General features: G+C 43.2%; 2 pseudogenes; both read right to left on the bottom strand.

Annotated features, from left to right (window-relative positions):
• Positions 1-1,339: 1,339 nt before the first annotated feature.
• Rplp2-ps2 (ribosomal protein lateral stalk subunit P2, pseudogene 2) lies at positions 1,340-2,054 on the bottom strand (annotated as a pseudogene).
• A 9,009-nt stretch (positions 2,055-11,063) lies between these two features.
• On the bottom strand, positions 11,064-15,505 carry Esd-ps2 (esterase D, pseudogene 2; annotated as a pseudogene).
• Positions 15,506-16,704: the final 1,199 nt, after the last annotated feature.

Genomic DNA, 16,704 nt, shown 5'->3' with positions numbered 1-16,704 from the left:
CTCCATGGGAGGTAGGAGTGGCAATGGTCTCCAAGGAAAAGGCAAACTGGTCTCTAGAGAAATAGACAATCTAGTAATTTAAAAATGAAAACGCACAACTTCTAAATAAATGATAAAGACTTGGAATGACCCCAAAGCTCTGTGGCTGAGGGAACTGATTGAGTTCTAACCTGCTTTCCCCCTGAGTCCTTTAATCTGAGCAGGGGCTCACCTCTCATAATTGGAGATGACTGAACACCTGGGTAAGACCTGTTACATCCATGTGAGGCAGCCAGCCAGGCCAGCACATGGCTGTCTTCTCTGCTCCACTCTATGCACTGCAGGGAGCTAGGCACATATACATATATCCTCTCAGTTCTTGTTTAGAGAACTCTTTCTCTCATGGGGTCTTCACAGTACCGATGTGAGACCCACGCAGTCCTACAAATCTTGTTCAACAACTGTAAAAGAGGATTCACCCTGGCTGCGAAGTAAGTAAAGATGGAGCCCTCTAAATGAAAGACTGAAAGTGGTTGGTGTTGGTATCAGGAACCGCTCTCGACTCCAGCATCTGTTGCCATGGCAATGGCCATGCATTCCAGCATACATTTGGTTCAGCACCTTCACCTGGGAGCAGTTATGTTACAGTTCAAATAAAAGGCAGACCTTTTCTGCCCCCTTCCACTTTTTCTCTAATCTTTTTCTCTTTTCCTTCTCTTTCTCTTCTCTTTTCTCTCTTCTCTTTCTCTCTCTTCTCCCTTTTCTGCCCCTCCCCCACACCCCCTTGTCTCCATCATCCCAGTAAACCTCTCTGTGTGGGACTGCGTTGGCCTGGTGTGGTTTGTTCGGGTGCTGAGCCGTGATTTCTATCCCAACAATTGGCCCTCCTTTGATATTAGCTGGTCATCCGAAGAAACTCTGGGTTTGACTGTGATTAACAGAGTCTGAGAGGTCTATATGCGATTACCTGGTTACTCAGGCCATTTCCCATGTATTTATTCATAGTGTCTTTGACTCAAATCCCTCCAGGATGGTTTCACTACTAGAGCCTTTTCAGCTCCAGAGCATGTTGATTGCAAAGGCTGTTAAGTCTGGAAAGATCAAGAAGCATCCTATTAGCTTCCCCAGATGATGAATTTTTGCCAAGGATGCTACTTTCTTCACACGTGAGATCAAAAGAGAAACAAGAACCATACGCCTTGCAAGTTAATGGGAGACCAAAACAGGAAGAACACACCTGTGCAGGTCAAGGCAGTTAAGACAGTGAAGAATAAGTTCCTGTTTGTCCTGTGTTTGTTTGATTCATCTGCACCGGATGTGACAGATGGGCAGAAAAATACGTCAGGGTGTAAGCTTGCTCCTAATCAGAACTGATGGGAAATGCAGCGAAAATGTGTTGCCCCACGTCATCATCCAACTCCTCACACTCCTCCTTCTAGTCTTTCTTCTCCTCTGTTGCAAAGGTGCAGCGGGGACAGAACGAGCAGCAGGGGCTACAGAGCCAGGGGCAGCAGGAACAGCCACAGCCCCACCAGCAGGCAGACTGGCCAGCTTGCCAACACCCTGAGGGATGACATCCTCAATGTTTTTTTCATTCAGCTCACTGATGACCTTGTCGAGCTGGTCATCGTCCGCCTCGATGCCCACGCTGTCTAGTATTTTCTTGATGTCTTTGGCGCTGTGAGAGGAGTTGCCCCCGAGGGCGGCCAGCAGATAAAAGCGGATGTAGCATAGCGCATGTCGGCTGATGTGGACAGATCTCACACGTGTGACCTCGACGGTGTCTGGCGGCCAAAGCGAGTTTTATCCTTTTTAAGCCTATGCAAAACGTGACCTGAGCCATTTTCTTGCGAACCCAGCTGTGGACCTGGCCAGAGTTCACCCTCCTGGCCAGTGTTTAATTAAAGGCCACTTCAAATTTGGCTTGTTGGAATTAAAACCTAGAAGATCCACTTGCCACTGCTACGTGGCTCTGAGGCAGTTGCAAGACCATCTATCCTGCCCCCTCCAGTGGCATCTGCCATGACACAATGCTCGCTAACTGTATTCAGCTGGCTAGCTTTGTCAGACTGCATTTTAGTGGGTCAGTTAAAGGAAATGCTAGGCCATCTTCTCATCCAAGAAATTGACAGCTATGTTATCTGGCCGCGGACTTGCCTAATGGGGAGGCAGGGTCCTTCCATAATTCTGGAGAAATTATAAAAGAAATTTTCTCCTTACAGTTGGTCTTAAAGGACGTTCTGCTTCTCAATCAGATATGAAAACCTTTTAGTGATGGGCGCTAAAAAGCTTACAACAGGGAAAAGAGCCCCTTATATCAAGAGACTCAGAGTAACACTTATATTGAGAAAGTGGACTCACTGTCAGGCTCTTATAGAGTCAAGGTTGAGTAAGCCAGGGAGAGCAACTGACAGAGCAGGCATCCAAACAGGCTGCCCTCCACAAGGGCATCTGGGGAGTCCTGTCTCATTGCCCCCACACCCTCTGCTCCCCGGGAGGTGTGTTCTACACTCTTAGTTCTTCCAGGGTTCCCCTTATTAAACAAGCAAATGAACAAGCAAGCAAGCAAACAACAAAACAGATACAAAACGGACTGCTCAAAATCAAGAGTGCTGGCTGATTACCACAAATAAAGAAAAATAACTTGAGATGACAGCTCCCAGACAGACTAACTCGTAAAACAACCCATCTTGAAAAATGGCCCTACAAAAACCGTCGCAAGGCTATTTGATGTTCCTGGGGTTGTGAAAACTGATTCAACAACGGAATAGAGCCTTTCTGAAGTATGCTTGGGAACAATCTGAGTCAGAGACCAAGGCCCCATGTTCACACAAAAACAGGGGGCCTTTTAAACATGGATGTGGCCTTTATATTTCACCCAGAAGTGCTGGTTTTGATAAACACTTTTTTTAGGTTGGGCTTTTACCACCCACTCAAGAGAATCAATTTGAAACTCACATACATAGTACTTCCCTGCTAATCATCAGACTGGGTTCTACTGAGAGCTCGGCCAGCCATACACCGTCCCTCAGATCTCATCATGCTGTGATAGAACTGCCCACTCCTTTCGGAGATGGCCCTACCTAGTGACAGCCTATGGAAGAGTGGCTAGAGGACAGAAAAAGGAGATTGTGGATTTTGAGAAAGCCCGCTGGTCTTATCCTAAAAGTGGTCTGGAAGGGAGCTCCCAGAGAGGGACAAGGAATTAAGTAAGGACTTTAGGTGGGGAAACCAGGAAGAAATAACATGAAAACGGACCATAAAGAAGCCCTTTATCTGAAACCAAGCCAAACCAAAACAAGGCATGTCTTAACATGCTGGCTTGACATATTAGATATGCTCATATTCAAACCAGGTTAGTATACTGAAATAAAATACCCAACGCCTGACTAACAACACAAAGGAGACATATTTAACTGGAACACCTGGTCAGGTCACAGGACAAGCCCCATGTGTTAACAATTAAAACAGCTGTGCTAGGCTAGTTAAAGGAACAATAGTTCTGAATGGTACATACTTTACCTGCCTCAAGGGTGTTTATGCCTGCTACCCAGGAGACCGTTGTGGACTGGAATTCCTGCCCCCTGACTTAGATGTACTCCTAGGAAGCAAGGTCCAGCAATATTTACAACGCCTAGATTCAAGAAACAATAGGGCTCCCGTACTTTTACTAGTCCTGTTAAGAATACCCTACAGGGTCCATGACCATTGGTGCCACTACAATAGACATCTAGTAAGTTCAACATAGCCAGCTGTCAGATGAAAAAACAAAATAAAACCCAACAATTTTTTTTTTAAAAAAGTCACTCATGCTCCAAAATGAAATCGATTCATTGACAACAGTGGTCCTCCTAAATCCTAGAGAATTATACCGAAAAGCAAAATAAAAGAGAAAAACAAAAATCACCTTCCCAACCTCCTCAAAACAAACCAACAACAACAAAAAAATATAATTGGTTTTAAGTAAAAATGCTATCTTTATGCTAGTCAAAACTAGCATTAAGAATGCTAAAAAGTTATTTAAAAAGATGAAGGTTAGAGGTATAAACGAGAAAGCCAGTAGAGTACGATATAGATAGTACATTAGAAGTACCAACCCGTTTCTAAGACAAATTAATAAGGCGTTATAAAGGCCACTGCTTAAGCCAGTCTCTAATGAAATCAGCAGCTTGGATTTCTCTATGAAGTGCCAGTCCAGCATTGACAGCAATGGTAGTCAATACAATAATTCCCACAGCTACAGCAATTACCAGTCCAATCGTCCAGTGAGTTAATATTCTCTCCGTGAGCTTCTGCACTAGAGTCCTCACAGACGAGTGGCTGCAAAATGAGCCAATTCAAGCTAGATTATAGGATATAAATACATGTTTATTGGAAAGCTGCTCTCAGTTCATTGGCCCTAAGGATCAAGGCTAGGGATGTCACCATGGCAAAGGAGAAAAGGGAGGGGGAAGAGAAAGAGAGAAAACCCACATCCAGAGAGAAGGATGAAGGGGGTCAGAGAGACCAAAATGTCTGGATTATATAAGGAAGAGCTTCTGGGGGGAAGGGCAGTCCAAACCCAGGGTTGGAAAGTTCAGTGTAGACTGCATGGTATGCCAGGTAGGGACTGAGTGAGGGATGCTGGGAGAACTGGAGGCCATGTCTGCTTTGATATGTGAAATATGTACCCCAGTCCCTTATCCTGGGTCTGAAACCCAGCAGTGAGTCTTGCATGGCTTTGACAGCTTCACTGGTATCAAGATTGCTGGCTGTAGCTCTGAGAATGTGTCAGCTTTCAGAAAGTGATGTTTAAGGACATACTTGAGTTAAAACAGGTATAAAGTGTACAACATTCACAAGTGATACTGTAATCATTAGGGTGCCATTGTATGGCACTCTCAGTAACAAGTTAATGCTACAAAGGGTTGACTTTGATTTAATCTAAAAGACAAAGTATACTTACCATCATTAATGTTTAACCTTCCTTTCCATGCTTTAAGCGGACAGAAGGCACTTGCTAATTCCCACAAATTAGCTTGAACTTAATTGCCCAGTTTTAAGAGAGGACTTGACATCTGTTGACATTCTGCTGAATAGGTTCATTGTTCCAGGATATTTGACTAACTATTGAACTTAGAAAGCCTAATTGTTAGCAAATATACAAGCTTAGATAGATATCGCACTTGTCAGATGCGGTTGGGTGTGACTTGAAGAGAGGCAATTTTGGGTGTGCCTCTAAAAGCCTCCATAGACACGAATACTAAAGAATGGAAAGTCTCTGCCTATTTTAAGGCAAGATGCTTGGTAGAGGTCTTGTGGCCTTTGCTCTATGACTCAAGGCAAAGTCAGCTGGATGGCTTTGAGCTAACTCACCCTTTATAAAGGTGAAATGATTTGGCCCCTACTAACTTGGCTTGGGGCTCCCTTCCCCCACTCCCCACGACAGTGACATGGTTCAGCCTGCCAAGGGTGTAGAGGAGACGATAGACACTTCTTTTACAGCATTTGGACCTTTGAGAACTGGCTCTTTTGGCTTAGAAAAACTTTCATGGAAGAAGCTCTAGGCAAAAGATACAGATTTTCTCTTTGGGCTGGTAGGGACAATAGAGAAGCAGCTGTGAGGACACAGGTAAAACCTCCTTCTAGGAAGGAGAACAAAGGACCCCTCTTAGGTATGGAGGAACTCGAGGGATAGGTAGACTTACTCGTAGAATGATACAGGCAGAAAGAGATTTCTAACGAGGTAGCAGTTTAGTTATAGGATCAGGTTTGTAAATAGAACATAAAGCTAGCACACTGAGTTAGCAGGCTTTTACCTCCGTGTATGCCTCGTCTATCTTCTTAGGTATATTAGGTAAGTTTAAATGGTTAAATATTTCATTTGGTGTCTTGATAAGGGGCAAAAGTCAAGCCAGGAGAAGTAGAAATCAGAAAAGTTCCAGGCAATAAGCATGCAGCAGAAGCATAAATCAGGTAGGAAAATCAAGACAGCTGCAGACACATGAAAATGTCAGGAGAAGCTGAGAAATCATCAGATGTGGCAAGATACCCGGGAAGTCCTTAAAGAGTGAGTTATGTAAAATTAATAAGCCACATAAGATTCCATAACACAAGGCGTTAGAACCTCATACAGTTAGCTCTACCTTAGATGGTTTAAAAATAGAAACAGAAGAGGGTTGTTTGGTTCTCTGTAGTCTAACTTCTTGAGTTCTTTATAGATTTTGGATATCAGCCCTCTATTGGATGTAGAGTTGGTAAAGATCTTTTTCCAATCTGTGGGTTGCCATTTTGTCCTATTGTTCTTTTTCCTTTCAGAAGTTTGCAATTTTATGAGGTCCCATTTGTCAATTCTTGATCTTAGAGCATGAACCATTGGTGTTCTGTCAGGAAAAATTTCCCCTGTGCCCATGTGCTCCAGGCTCTTCTCCACTTTCTCTTCTATCAGATTCAGCATATCTGGTTTGATGTGGGGGTCCTTGATCCACTTGGACTTGAGCTTTGTAAATGGAGATAAGAATGGGTCAATTTGCATCCTTCTACATGGTGACCACCAGTTGAACCAGCACCATTTGTTGAAAATGCTGTCTTTTTTCCACTGGATGGTTTTAGCTTATTTGTCAAAGATCCAGAGCTAAATAGAATTCTCAACTGAGGAATCTCAAATTGCTGAGAAGCACTTAAAGAAATGTTCAACATTCTTAGTCTTCTGGGAAATGCAAATCCAAACAACCCTGAGATTCTACCTCATACCAATCAGAATAGCTATGATAAAAAATGCAGGTGACAGCAGATGCTGGAGAGGATGTGGAGAAAAAGGAACACTTCTTCATTGCTGGTACAAGCTGGTACAACCACTTTGGAAATCAATTTGGCAGTTCCTGAGAAAACTGGAAATAGTTCTACCTGAGGCTATACCATTCCTGGGCATATACCTAAAAGATACTCCAACATATAACAAGGACAAATGCTCCACTATCTTCATAGCAGCCTTATTTATAATAGCAAGAAGCTGAAAAGAACCCAGATGTCCTTCAACAGAGAAATGGGTATAGAAGATGTGGTACATTTACACAATTCAATACTACTCAGCTATTAAAAACAATGACTTTATGAAATTTGCAGGCAAGTGGATGGAACTAGAAAATATCATATTGAGTGAGGTAACCCAGTTACAGAAGAACACACACATGGTAAGTGGATATTAGCCCAAAAGCTCACAATGCCCACAATACAATCCACAGACCACTTGAAGCTTAGGAGGAAGGAAGACCAGGGTGTGGATACTTCAGTCCTGCACTGAAGGGAAACAGGAAGATCATGGGAGGTGGACAGAGGAAAGATCTGGCAGGGAGAGAGGGGGTGGGGGAGGAATAAGGGGGCAGTGTCAGGTACTGGAAGGGACAGAAGAGAGCTACAGAGGGTCAGGAAATTGAATAAAAATATGTACCAGTAAGGGATGAGTAACTGGGTGTAGTCATTGGAGTGTCCCAGAGGCCAGGGAAGCAGGAGGCTCCCAGAACCCAACTGGGATGACTTTAGCCTAAATACCCAACAAAGGGGAGATTGAACTTATAGAGACCACCTCTAGTAGATAGGCATGGCCCCCAATCAAGAGATGAGGCCACCCACGCATCTCAAAAGTTTTTAACCCAGAAATGTTCCTGCCCAAAGGAAATTCAGGGACAAAAATGAAGCAGAGATTGAAGGAAGGGCTATCCGGGGACTGCCCCACCTGGGGGTCCATCCTGTCTGCAGACACCAAGCTGACACTATTGCTGTTGCCAAGAGGCGCTTGCTGACAGGAACCTGGTGTGGCTGTTCTTTGGGAGAGTCTGCCAGCACCTGACCAATGAAGATGTGGATGCTTGGAGTCAACCATCAGACTGAGCTCAAGGACCCCAGTCAGGGAGTTGGCAGAAGGACTGGAGGAGCAGAGAAGGATTGAAACCTCATAGGAAGAATGATGTTGGTTGGCTGGACCACATGTTGCTCCAGGGTCTAGACCACTAACCAAGGAGTGTGCAGGGAGGAATCCATGGCTCCAGATACTTATGTAGCAGAATATGGCCTTATTTGACATCCATAGGAGGGAGGCCCTTGGTCCTGTGGAGGTTTGATTCTTCAGTGTAGGGGGATGCTGGAGAGTTGAGGAGGGAGAGGTTGGGTAGGTGGGGGAGTACCCTCACAGAAGCAAAGGGGAGGGGGAGAGGACAGATGTGGGATGTGGGTTTGTGGAGGGGTAACCGGGAAGTGGAACATCATTTGAGATGTAAACCAATGGAATGATTTAAAAAACAGAAACATAAAATGAAAAGATAAATGACTTAACTGAGATCCGCTTAGTACAAATTATGATTATTATCATTTTGGTTTTTCATATTTTATTTTTCATAGCCATAGTGAACTTTTGGGTCCTCCTAAAGAAAAAAAAAGCTTTAAAGTTACAGAAGGAAAGATAAGAAAACTGAACCGATGAAGAAAAGTTAGAGGGATATAAACAAAAATGAGAAAGATTCTTAGACAGAGACAGAGGAATCAAGACCAGAGTCTGCCATATAAGACCACGTCACCATGAAATGAAACGGAAGATCAGCAAAAAATCATTGGAAAACCAACCTTAGTTTGCCCAGTTACTATTTGACAAATATCAGCAGACAACAGGAATCCCCGAGGTTATAAGGAATTTGTATGGTAGCTGGAGACTTATGCTAGACTTAAAAAAATTAAAAGAATCTGTCATGTCATATGGTATGCCTTTACCATACATGAAATAGATATTACATTCTTAGGCAATTCAAAATAGGGTAGTCCCCTAAGATTGGAAAGATATGACAAAAGCAATATTAGGTTGATAGGCTGAGGTACCAATGCAGGTTGAATATGACAATGTCATCTTGGTGCTATGATGAGATGGCAGCTTTAAGTGCTAACAAGGCTGAAGAACAGGAAAAAGGTCTCAACTGTTTACGAAAATTATACAACGTCCAAAGGAAAGATTCACTGATATTCTTTCATACAAAGATCGACTTGAGCTGTAAATAGCAGGGTGTCAGCTTCAGAAGGTTGGCAAGCATGAGTAGAATCTTTGGCTTTTGAAAATTCTGCCTGTACAAAGGCGATTAGGTCTCCAAAGGCAAGGTTAGCACCAAAAGATGAATGGACTAGAAATATGGTTGACAGTGGGTTTCATACTTACATTACAACTTTAGTAGGAAATTTAATCTCTAAAGGTTTTAAGAAAAATCAAACCATCAAATGCTTGGCTGTGGTCATTTCTAAAGGGATTGTAGACAAGGTTATCCTAGAAATAATGTTTTTTTCTAGGGATGATCCAAAAACAAGACCCCTTCTGGAATATGCAGAAGGTATGGCAAAAGCCGGCATTGGACTAGTAAGTGCAGGTGAAAAAGAGACAGGCAAGGTAACCCTTTGCCATTGGGAGATGCCCTAGAGGGCCTTTTGCAGGCCCTGATATCAAATTCAAGTTAACCATTTCAGGTCTGCAGCAGAGAGACTCATTGGAAGAGCAGTTGAACAGTACTACTCTGGCTATGGCCATTGATGGCCCAGCTATCCAAGTTACAGCAGTGTCAGTAGATAAAACTCAGAAGAAACCAGGAAACAAACATTTTGACAAATGTCTATAGATAACCAGTGGCCAAAATTAAAAGTATTTATAAATGACATTGAAATAGAAGATTTGGTAGACATAGGAGCAGATATAACAGTAATTTCACCAAAAATTTGACCTCCAGATTGGTCTTTTCAGGAGGTAGATATTTAGTGTCTAGGTGTTGGAGCTTCTCCCAGGTAAAACCAGTGTGAGCTGGCTTATGTGTATCGGGCTAGGAGGTCCAATGGGAAGATCAAGCCGTGTCTAATGACTTGTTGCAGCAATGGAAGACACGGATTTAACACTCTTTCAATCTCAGAAATACATCGTAAGATGAAAAATGCTTCTGAGAAAATTATTGAGAGGTGTTATCAGGAAGGCTCACAGCCTTTCCAGGTTGTGCATAAGTAGGAGACGACAGGTGTTGGTCTTTCAAGTGTACCAATTGCTGGACCTTTAAAATGGCTGATGAACTTAAGTGGGTGGGACACTGACGAGGAAAGAGGCGCAGAAAACCACAGAACAGGTGACACCAGGATATCACTTCCTCACATGGAGTCAGCTAGGGGAGCTGATGGAGTCTGAGAGGACTTTTAAATGATGCAGACTTGTTCCTAGCTATGCTGTAACATTTCCCGTGAAGGGACCTTTAATAGTACGTTATTTCCATTATGAGGGAAAACCTGAAAGACATTTAAACAAAATCAAGCAAAGAGGCAACAAGAAGATCCTAAGTTCTGGGCCAGCTGTGTTTTTCCATGCTTCAGCAGTCATTCTGCTTGTCATTCTTTGCAATTCAGGGGATGCTGCTCTGTGCTGGTGGGCCCTAAGCTGAAAGCAAACAGGAGGCTCTGAGCCACAGACCCATGAATTCCAGCTACCATCAATCCCTTTTGTCTTGTACTGGGGAGAGGCTTTATTCTCCCTTTATTTTTGGTTTTATGAGCCTTCCTGTTTGCAGACCTTGATTAAATTCTCTCCCTTTTTCTACCAGAAAAATCCTTTTCCTTTGGTGAAACATTTCCCCTTCTCCATTACGAAGATTCTTCTTCCTTCCCTTTTTCCTACTGGGAACACCTTTTCCTTAATTCTTTGCCCTGGAGCCTTTTTTATTTGGATCTCCAAACGTCACAAGTGTGTAGTTAATGCCTCAGTGTTTCCTTTAACAAGCATTTTAGGAACTGCACATGTTGCTCCTGGGATGGGGAATTCTCCATGGCCCCATCAAACCCTGGAGTCTCCCTTACCCCAGGCAATGTTCCTCAGAGCTCGTAGTGTCCAGATGCCTTTTTTCCCCCTCTGAGTCCCACAATATTGGGTGCCAAGTGTTGGTGTTGATGGGTTAAACAGGTCTATAGATGGAGGAAAGACAGTCACTACAGGATGAGCTCAGGCTTCTTAATAACAGGGGGAGTAACCTCTGTGGGACTGAACTCCAACAGCTTCTTTGCAGCTCTTTTTATTGTCACACAAAACGCACCTTTTCCCGCTAAGGAAAGAGCACTGGGTTGCAGACTGGAGCAAATGCTGACATAGTTCTGTACTTTCCAGGAAATTTCCAAGCACAAATCAGAGTTCTGTGATCTCCCATGGAGTGACCAAAAGTAGACATCCTCTGTGGATCTACTGGGAAATTGATATGCATGAATTGCAGAAGCTCCTCTGTTACATAAGAGTACATTCTGTAGTTAGTTTTCCAGGAATCTTCAGTGACATTCACATCAAACCCAGCACTAGTGACAAAGTCCCAGCTGTCATTTTCTCCTTTAATATTGTAGCCATAGGGACTGGTATATGGAGCAACGATGATAAGGGCATACTCTGAGGCAGCTTGCTGATAGCCAGACTTTGATATCGAATTTTGTTCTGTGCAAGTTAAACTAGGCAGTCAGTAGAGTGGAGGCCAGTCACTAGAGTGCAGACACTTTCTCTCTCTCTTTCTTTCTTTTTTTTAACATTTTTTCTTTAATTGAATATTGTTTATTTACATTTCAAATGTTATCTCCTATCCCAGTTTCCCCTCCAGAAAACCACTTTCTCCCCCTGCTTCTATAAGGGTGCTTCCCCACCTATCCACCCACTTCCTTCTACCTTCCCACCATGACATTCACCTACAATAAGGCATTGAGCCTTGGCAAGTCCAAGGACTTCTCCTGCAACTGATGCCCAACAAGTCCATCCTCTGCTACATATGCTGCTGAAGCCATAGGTGCACCCCTGTGTACCCTTAGGATGGTGGTTTACTCCCTGGGAGCTCTAAGGGAGAAGGTTGGTTGGTTGATATTGTTGTTCTCCTTATGGCATTGCAAACCCCTTCAGCTCCTTCAGTCTTTTGGTGGTTGTATATGGGCTGGATTCCCAGGTGGGACAGTCTCTGGATGGCCTTTCCTTCAGTCTCTGCTCCACATTTTGTCTTTATATTTCCTTCTGTGAATATTTTTGTACCCCTTCTAAGGACTGAAGCATGAACACTTTGGTCTTCATTCTTCTTGAGTTTCATGTGGTCTGCGAATTGTATCTTGTGTATTCTGAGCTTTTGAGATAATATCCACTTATCAGTGGGTGCATACCATGTGTGTTCTTTTGTGATTGGGTTACCTCACTCAGGATGATATTTCCTAGTTCCATTCATTTGCATAAGAATTTCATGTAATCATTGGTTTTAATAGCTGATTTCGACAAATGGGATCTCATAAAACTGCAAAGCTTCTGTAAGGCAAAGGACACTGTGGTTAGGACAAAACGGCAACCAACAGATTGGGAAAAGATCTTTACCAATCCTACAACAGATAGAGGCCTTATATCCAAAATATACAAAGAACTCAAGAAGTTAGACCGCAGGGACACAAATAGCCCTATTAACAAATGGGGTTCAGAGCTAAACAAAGAATTCACAGCTGAGGAATGCCGAATGGCTGAGAAACACCTAAAGAAATGTTCAACATCTTTAGTCATAAGGGAAATGCAAATCAAAACAACCCTGAGATTTCATCTCACACCAGTGAGAATGGCTAAGATCAAAAACTCAGGTGATAGCAGATGCTGGCGAGGATGAGGAGAAAGAGGAACACTCCTCCATTGTTGGTGGGATTGCAGACTGGTAAAACCATTCTGGAAATCAGTCTGGAGGTTCCTCAGAAAATTGGACATTGAACTGCCTGAGGATCCAGCTATACCTCTCTTGGGCATATACCCACAAGATGCCCCAACATATAAAAAAGACACGTGCTCCACTATGTTCATCGCAGCCTTATTTATAATAGCCAGAAGCTGGAAAGACCCCAGATGTCCTTCCACAGAGGAATGGATACAGAAAATGTGGTACATCTACACAATGAAATATTACTCAGCTATCAAAAACAATGACTTTATGAAATTCGTAGGCAAATGGTTGGAACTGGAAAATATCATCCTGAGTGAGGTAACCCAATCACAGAAAAACACACATGGTATGCACTCATTGATAAGTGGCTATTAGCCCAAATGCTTGAATTACCCTAGATGCCTAGAACAAATGAAACTCAAGATGATCAAAATGTGAATGCTTCACTCCTTCTTTAAAAGGGGAACAAGAATACCCTTGGCAGGGAATAGAGAGGCAAAGATTAAAACAGAGACAGAAGGAACACCCATTCAGAGCCTGCCCCACATGTGGCCCATACATATACAGCCACCCAATTAGACAAGATGGATGAAGCAAAGAAGTGCAGGCAGACAGGAGCCGGATTTAGATCTTTCCTGAGAGACACAGCCAGAATACAGCAAATACAGAGGCGAATGCCAGCAGCAAAACACTGAACTGAGAACAGGACCCCCGTTGAAGGAATCAGAGAAAGAACTGGAAAGCTTGAAGGGGCTCGTGACCCCATATGAACAAGAATGCCAAGCAACCAGAGCTTCCAGGGACTAAGCCACTACCTAAAGACTTTACATGGACTGACCCTGGAGTCTGACCTCATAGGTAGCATTGAATATCCTAGTAAGATCAGTAGTGTAAGGGGAAGCCCTGGGTCCTGCTAAGACTGAACCCCCAGTGAACGTGATTGTTGGGGGGAGGGCGGCAATGGGGGGAGGATGGGGAGGGGAACACCCATTAAGAAGGGGAGGGGGAGGGGTTAGGGGGATGTTGGCCCGCAAACTGGGAAAGGGAATAACACTCGAAATGTAAATAAGAAATACTCAAGTTAATAAAAAAAAATTAAATACCAGTTCTTTCCAGGTGACCTAATCTCAAGTTCCAATAAATAAATGGTTAATTTTCCCTGGAGAAAAAAAAAACAAAAACAAAATCAAACAAACAAAAAAAAAACAAAAAAATAGCTGATTAGTACTCCATTGTGTAAATGTACCACATTTTCTGTATTTGAAGGGCATCTGGGTTCTTTCCAGCTTCTGGTTATTATAAATAATGCTACTATGAACATAGTGAAGCATATGTCCTTGTTATATATTGGAGAATTTTTTGGGTATATGCCCAGTAGTGGTATAGCTATGTCCAATTTTCTGAGGAACTGCCAAACTGATTTCCAGACTGGTTGTACCAGCTTGCAATCCAGCAAACAATGGAAGAGTGTTCCTCTTTCTCTACAGCCTTGCTAACATCTGCTGACGCCCGAGTTTTTGATCTCAGCCATTCTGACTTGTATGAGGTGGAATCTCAGGGTTTTGATTTGCATTTCCCTGATGACTAAGGATTTTGAACATTTCTTTAGGTGTTTCTCAGCCATTCAATATTCTCCAGTTGAGAATTCTTTATTTAGCTCTTTACCACATTTTTAAATAGGGTTATTTGATTTTCTGGAGAGTAACTACTTGAGTTGTTTGTATATATTGGATATTAGCCCTCTATTGGATGTAGGATTGGTAATCATCTTTTCCCAATCTGTTGGTTGCCATTTTGTCCTATTGACAGTATCCTTTTCCTTATAGAAGCTTTATGAGGTCCCATTTGTCAATTCTTAGAGCATAAGCCATTGGTGTTTTATTCAGGAAATTTCACGCTGTGCCCATGTGTTTGAGGCTCTTCCCTACTTTCTGTTCTATTAGTTTCAGTGTATTTGGTTTTATGTGGAGGTCCTTGATCCACTTGGACTTGAGCTTTGAACAGGGTGGTAAGAATAGATTGACTTTCATTCTTCTACATGCTGACTGCCAGATGAACCAGCACCATGTGTAGAAAATGCTGCCTTTTTTTCTTTCTTTTTTCCCCCCATCTTTATTAACTTGAGTATTTCTTATTTACACTTCAATTGTTATTCCCTTTCCCGGTTTCCGGGCCAACATCCCTAAACCCCTGCCCCTCCCCTTCTCTATGGGTGTTCCCCTCCCCATCCTCCCCCCATTTCCGCCCTCCCCCCAACAGTCTAGTTCACTGGGGGTTCAGTCTTGGCAGGACCAAGGGCTTCCCCTTCCACTGGTGCTCTTACTAGGCTACTCATTGCTATATATGCAGTTGGAGTCCAGGGTCAGTCCATGTATAGTCTTTAGGTAGTGGCTTAGTCCCTGGAAGCTCTGGTTGCTTGGAATTGTTGTTCATATGGGGTCTCGAGCCCCTTCAAGCTCTTCCAGTCCTTTCTCTGATTCCTTCAACGGGGGTCCTGTTCTCAGTTCAGTGGTTTGCTGCTGGCATACGCCTCTGTGTTTGCTGTATTCTGGCTGTGTCTCTCAGGAGCGATCTACATCCGGTTCCTGTCGGCCTGCACTTCTTTGCTTCATCCATCTTGTCTAATTGGATGGCTGTATATGTATGGGCCACATGTGGGGCAGGCTCTGAATGGGTGTTCCTTCAGAGTGCAGACACTTTCTACCCTTTGCCTGTGGTGATAGGTAGACAGCAAGTCTCATTTTACATTTTAGCTTAACACTGCCATGTTCAAAAACTTTCTGGAACTGCCCGAAGCACCTGTTGCTGAAAATCTATTTCAGCATCATTTTTCTCCTGACCAATTGCTAGATCTTTTGTCTTCACCACAGGCAGTGGATCTCCATGAGGGGCAGCTCCTAACTATTGATTATGTTCTTACACTGGCCTTTAGCCATCTGGTTGTCCCTCGTGGCAGCAGGATTCCAGAGATGCAGGCAGAGCTCATAGACCCTGGTGGCCTCAGGCTGCTGGTTGTCCCAGGTGGTGGCAGGCTTCTGTTTGTCTTGGGCATCAGCAGGCCTCTAGGGATTGAAGCAGAGCTGTGGTCAGGCTAATCCACTTTATATTTTGAAAATAGAATCTCTCAACCTGGAGCTCACCAGTTAGTCCTACAGAGTGATCTTCCAATGTTGGGACTGTGGGTACCTGCTGCCACACACATGGCTTTTTTTTTAAAATAATTTTTATTAGATATATTTCTTTACTTACATTTCCAACGTTATTCCCCTTCCCAGTTTCCTGTCCATATGCCCCATTCCCTCCTCTCCCCTCCCCCATATAAGTATTCCTCCTATACATCCCCCTTATTGCCCCCCCATGTTCCCCTGCACTGGGGGTTCAACCCACTATATAAACAAACTCAAAGATAAGAACCACATGATCATTTCATTAGATGCGAAGAAAGCATGTGACAAAATTCAGTACCCCTTCATGATAAAAGTCCTGGAAAGATCAGGAATTCAAGGCCCATATCTAAACATAATAAAAGCCATATACAGCAAACCAGTAGCTAACATCAAACTAAATGGAGAGAAACTTGAAGCAATCCCACTAAAATCAGGGACTAGACAAGGCTGCCTACTCTCTCCCTACCTATTCAATATAGTACTTGAAGTCCTAGTCAAAGCAATCAGACAGTGAAAGGAGGTCAAAGGGATGCAAATTGGAAGGGAAGAAATCAAAATACCACTATTTGCAGATGATATATATGATAGTGTACTTAAGTGACTCCAAAAGTTCCACCAGAGAACCACTTAACCTGGTAAACAACTTCAGCAAAGTGTCAGGGTATAAAATTAACTCAAAAAAATAAGTAGCCTTCCTCTACTCAAAGGATAAACAGGCTGAGAAAGAAATTAGGGAAATGACGGGGTTGGGGCTCGGTCCTCAGTTGTGGAAAAAAAAGAAGAAATTAGGGAAATGACACCCTTCACAATAGTCCCAAATAATATAAAATATCTTGGTGTGACTTTAACCAAGCAAGTAA

Source organism: Rattus norvegicus, chromosome 4, assembly GCF_021556685.1.
Source record: "Rattus norvegicus strain SHRSP/BbbUtx chromosome 4, alternate assembly SHRSP_T2T, whole genome shotgun sequence".
Classification (NCBI taxonomy): domain Eukaryota; kingdom Metazoa; phylum Chordata; class Mammalia; order Rodentia; family Muridae; genus Rattus; species Rattus norvegicus.
The sequence above is the reverse complement of the archived record's forward strand: the minus strand, read 5'-3'. Positions and strand labels throughout refer to the sequence as shown.